Source organism: Micromys minutus (assembly GCF_963924665.1).
Source record: "Micromys minutus genome assembly, chromosome: 2".
Classification (NCBI taxonomy): domain Eukaryota; kingdom Metazoa; phylum Chordata; class Mammalia; order Rodentia; family Muridae; genus Micromys; species Micromys minutus.
In genome coordinates this window covers 92,308,468-92,314,229 of record NC_137971.1, presented here as the reverse complement: position 1 = coordinate 92,314,229, position 5,762 = coordinate 92,308,468, and the positions used below count along the sequence as shown (strand labels likewise).

The 5,762-nt window shown below is 38.3% G+C and overlaps 1 pseudogene across 1 annotated transcript; it reads right to left on the bottom strand.

Annotated features, from left to right (window-relative positions):
* Positions 1–3,537: 3,537 nt before the first annotated feature.
* LOC308417755 (olfactory receptor 51H1-like) lies at positions 3,538–4,457 on the bottom strand (annotated as a pseudogene). The gene has a single exon. The product of its transcript is annotated as an olfactory receptor 51H1-like (transcript).
* Positions 4,458–5,762: the final 1,305 nt, after the last annotated feature.

Genomic DNA, 5,762 nt, shown 5'->3' with positions numbered 1-5,762 from the left:
TAATGATTTCTGACTTTCTCTTTGTTGCTGATTCCCACTTACATTGCATCAACACTGAGTCCTTGCCTAAAGTAAAGTAATGTTTCATAATCTTCAGACATGTATATTCAAATTCTGCACAGATCAAGAAATGGTCAGATAATTTCTGTTGAAATCTCAAGCTTAGTATTTCAGGATTATTCTTTTTTATTAATAATTTCATTTGTTTAGATTTCAAATGATATTCCCCTTCCCAGTTACCTCTCCACAACTTTCCATTTCATCTTTCCTTTACTGCTTTCCCTTTGCCTCTATGAGGGTGTTCCTCCCCCCACTCACCATTCTCTGCCTCACTGATCTAGCATCCCCAATACACTGGGGTTCCCTGGCTCAGTCCTAGAGTTGGCTGTGAGTGTCTGCATCTGAAATGGTCAGGTGTTGTTAGAAACTCTCAGGGAACAGCCATACCAGGCTCCTATCAGCAAGCATTTCTTGGCATCAGCAATAATGTTGGTGGTTGACTTCTGTCTTATTTAGGGTTTTACTGGTGTGAGCAGACACCATGACCAAGACAAGTCTTATAAATGACAACATTTAATTGGGGCTGTCTTACAGGTTCAGAGGTTCAGTCCATAATCATCAAGTCAAGAGCATAGCAGCACCTCAACAGGCATGGTACAGGAGAAGTTAAGAGTTCTACATCTTCATCTTTGGACAGGAATACTTCTGGGTTAAAACATTTTCAAATGCATGGGTGGCCACCCCTATAAACTGTGTCCTGTACCTATCTACTGGAGGTGGTCTCTACAGGTTGTATCTCCACTTTGTTGGGTATTTGGTCTAAAGTCATCACCATTGGGTCCTGGGAGTTTCTTGTTTCCCTGGAGTCTGGGACTTTCTAGTGGCTTCCCCCAATTCCCAATATCCCACTATTCCATGTTTCTATTTATGACCTTCTTTACTTCTTTTCCTTCCAATGCCTGTTCCTGCCCTTCTTTTTTGCCTTCTCCTCCTCTCTCCTTCCCAGGGTCCTCCTTTCTTCTACCCTCTTTGATTATTTTTGTAGGGAGCCGTTTGTGCTGCACCCAAACATGGTGCCGGCTTCCCGCCGAGAACTCAGCAAACAGAGCTGTTGCCCAGCCAAGAGACTTAATGCGCATGCACCACATAAGTCACAGCCCACCCCCGGGGCACGTGATTGAGTTACAGGAGGATGCACCAATCAGGTAGCAAGACAAGTCTCCTAGGCATGTATAGCAGTGCATTTTCTCCCCCACATGAGGAAGAAGAGGAAGACAGTGGGGGATTGCAGGAGACCCCATGTGGAGGGATGGCAGAGAGGCACCACGTGGAGAGGGACCCGATAGGAGAGATTGCGGGAGGTCCCGCGTGGACAGAGACTGGACAGAGAGATCGTTTGTGGGGAACTGCGCGTGAGAGGCTGTCTAGACAGTAGAACTCAGTAGGGAGTCCCCGACTCAGAGACAAGTTTCCTGCTCATGAAGCCCCTGCTCAAAGTGCTGTTTAATAAAGGTTATCCGCAGAAGAAGCTGTTTGTTTTGTTGCACGCCTGTTCCTAGCGGCGGGAAGCGTGGGCGCGTGACATATTTTGCTCTCACCTTCTATGAAATATTGAAGTGTTAGGATTATTCTTAAACTTACTCTGTCTAGTTAATCTTGTCAAGTTGAAGTTCTTGTTTAAAGTTTCAACAATATTGATTGTTCTTGTTTTTGAACCATCTATTGTAGAGTCACAGGGCCCTTTTTTATTTGCAGTTGGCTTTTGAAATTTGGAACCCCTGAGGTCTGAGCCAAGTCAGTCCAAAGGTTTCAGGTATCTTACAGTTTCAATCCAGCTATGTCACTTAGAAATAGTTTAACCTTCCACAAGGTACTAGTCTACACCTTACTTTCCTTCTGTATTGAAACGCTTATCATACCTATTTTCAAAGATTGTTAAAGAATTCAGTAAAATAAGAACTAAATTATCTAGTATTATTACTTAACCCCTATACATTAAACACACAGAAATCTAATATGGTCTTGCTTGCATTGTAATCACCTGAGTGGACTTATTTACAGAGAAATGGTACAGGATTAAATAGAAAACACTATAGGTTTCTTTGTATCCATGGGTCCAGTATAATTATTGGGATTTCTTAGTATTAAATATATATTAAAGGAGAGATCAATAACCTAACAAATCATTTGTCTGATAGTTAATATAATTATTAAAACAGATATTAACATAAATAGAAGAACATGGTACGTATTCACTTAACACCTATACATTTCATTTCAAACCTTTTGTTTATGGTCAACATTTCTACTCAGTTTACACAAACCTTGGAAGTGGCCTTATTATGTTAATTTTCATTAAAACTTCGACTATACAGTAAAGTTGGCAACAATCTTGCTAGGTCAAAAGAATTTTGCATTATTGTATTAAATGTGTGAAGCAAAACTAAAACTATCATTTTTTAAAAGTTAATTATTAGAATTAACATGAATAATTTATTTTTATAATTAAACTATTTAAATACATAAATAAATATCTAGACAGAAAGGTAATTAAGTGTTGTGCTGTGTTATAACTATAAAGGAATTTTAATCAACAACATGGCTGCTCTGGCAAGAGATCATATCCAAAGATATTCCAGGCCTGTGTGATCCAGCTGGAATATAAACATGCCTTTGGTGCACGCCTTTAATCCCAAGCAGGGGCATCTAATTAAAGGGCAGTTCAGTGAGGACAGTCAGTTGAATTCAGGCATGCAGTATAGTTCAGATCTGTTTAGCTTATTCAGCCAGTCCACTTTAGTTTGTGGAGTTCAGAGGCAATGTTTCTAAGCAGAACAATTCAGTCATCAGTAGAGAGAATGCAATTTTAATAAGTCAACCCAGAGAGGAGTTTGGGCCAGAACAGTTGAGTTAAACCAGACAGCCAAAGTTCAGAAAGAGGTAGAAAGAACGAGTTTGTTCAGCAGTAAGTCTCTGAGACAACAATTACATATGGTGAATAAAAGAGACTTATATATAACAATTCTTTTACTCTATTTAAATTTATTATATTTATACTTAAATAAACCTACATATGATATAAAATACATTTATATTTAAATATAATATTACATTCAGCCAATTATTCAGTACTATTGTGGGATGTATTGAATCATTGCTTTACAGACACATCCAATATTACTTAAAATTATGAGAATGAATTCTCAAAGAACTAATAGAAAGGATAAAGAAAATACTCATAAAGACTGTCTTATTTATAAACCCGTAATTCATCAGTACTAGTGCTCATGTCTAATCTGTAGAGAACAACATCAAATTAAATTTGATTTATTATAGCAGATATCAAAATACATGCTTTCTAAAATTGAATACAAACATAATAAAATGATATGGTTTATCTTTGCCTGTACCCTTGCTTACTCCTTCATTGCATTTAAATCAGATTTCAAAATTAGATTGTGTCATAGCTATTGAAAATGGAAATATGAATCACTCCAGTGTTAACTTAATTTTTATTTTACATATGATTCCACTTAACTAGGTTCTGCTCTTTCTCCCCTGGAACATTTGCATGACTTGACCTCTTATCTGTTTGTTCTTCACACTGTAGACAATAGGGTTTAGCACAGGGTGGAGGAGAAGGTATATATTGGCCCTGAATATGTGCACAACTGGCAATAAATGCTTCCCAAATATGTGAATCATGGTGGCACCAATGAAAGGAATATAAAAAGAAGCTCAGCATATATGTGAGAGAGGCAGGTGTTGAGGGCTTTGAGCCTCTTGGCTCTGGAGGCAATGCCCAGCACTGTCTTCAGGATGAGTATGTAAGAGAAGAGAATGATGAGAGCATCAAGTCCTAATGTGAGGATGACAACGATAAGGCCATAGAGGCTGTTGATGCGGATGCTGGCACAGGCTAACCTCATTGCATCTTGGTGACAACAGTGTGAATGAGATAAGACATTGGAATGACAGAAGGACAACCACTTTATAAGAAAGAGCACTGGGAAGACCACACAGACTGCCCGGGCAAAGACAACTAGTCCAATCTTTCCAATAAGGCCATGGGTGAGGATGGAAGCATAACACCGTGGGTCTCTGATAGCCACAAATCTGTCAAAGGACATGGACACTAAGACTCCAGATTCTACTACTCCAAATCCATGGATGAAGAACATCTGTGTCACACATGCATCAAAGGGAATCTCGGGGCATTGAACCAGAAGATACTGAGCATAGAGGGCAAGGTGGACATGGAGAAACTAACATCAGTTAGAGCCAAGATGCAGAGGAAATAGTACATAGGCTCATTGAATAGCATCATTTCCTAGGAGGGTTAGTGTGTAGAGAAATCCAAGGGGAAAGGACATGCATGGGTTCTTGCCTAGCATCCCTGAGATGCCTGTCAGAATGAAAACTGAGTGACTGGTATGTGGTCCATTCAAGTTTATCATGGTGTTCTCTCCACTAAGTAAATTAACTCTATTAATAAATAGTTCACACTTGCAAATTGAAATATAGTCTCATATGAGAGAAGTAAATGGCTTTATAATTGCAAAAATTAAACAACAACGGAAAAATAACTTTAGAAACAAATTTCTGCACATCTTTTATAATATGTTGCCTTTATCTTTCTGTAACACTTCATATGTGGTATATTTTTTCTTTTTTTGCTTTATTTGTTCACCTGAAAAATAAAAATGACACTAAACATTCCATGTTTACACATTAGAGAACTTAAATCTCAATTCTTTGGACATTTCTTAAGGTTTAAAAGATGCTTACAGCCAACCATTGGACTGAGCACTGGGGCTCCAATGAATGAGTTAGAGAAAGGACTGAAGGTGCTGGAGGGGTTTGCAACCTCATAGGAAGAACAATATAAGCCAAGCAGACTCCCCAAAGCTCCCAGGGACTAAAGCACCAACCAAAGAGTATACATGGGTGGACTCATATCTCCAACTGCATATTGAGTAGAGAATGGCAATGCCTGACATCAATAGGAGGGTAAGCCTTTTCATGTAAAGGCTCAATTTGCCATGTAGAGAAATGCCAGGGTGTTAAGGTAGGACTGGGTGGGAAGAGGAGCATCCTTGTAGAAGCAGGGGAAGGGAGATTGGGGGAGGAACCAGGAAAGGGAATAATATTTGAAATGTAAATGCACAAACTATCTGCAAAAATAAAATAAAATAAAAAAGAAACAAACATACAACTTGTAGCCTAGAGAAGTGAGCTAAAAACATTTGAAAAGCCACTAAACTCACTTCCACAGTGACATCCAGTTTCACCTACCTACATGAATACAACTAGCACACACATTCATATAAATCAAGTATAAATATCTAAAAACAAATCACCCAAAAATATTTGTTTATCTACTGCACATTGACTGTAGCATATTCAAAATGAACTATATGGACAATTATATTTTGTTGGACAAAATTATTCAAAGTAACATTTTATTATCACAAATTTAAAAAGTAGATGTATTTCTGTACCAGTAATAGGCACGTGGATCAATGGAATAGAATAGAAGATCCAGAAATAAGCCCTCACATATATGGTCACCTGATTTTTGACAAAGGAGCAGTAAACATGCAATGGAAAAAGGACAGCCTATTCAACAAATGGTGCTGGTCCAGCTGGCACTCATCATGCAAAAGAATGAAAATAGACCCTTTCTTATCTCCTTGTACAAAGCTCAAGTGTAAGTGGATCAAAGATCTCCACATTAAACCAGATACATTGAAACTATTAGA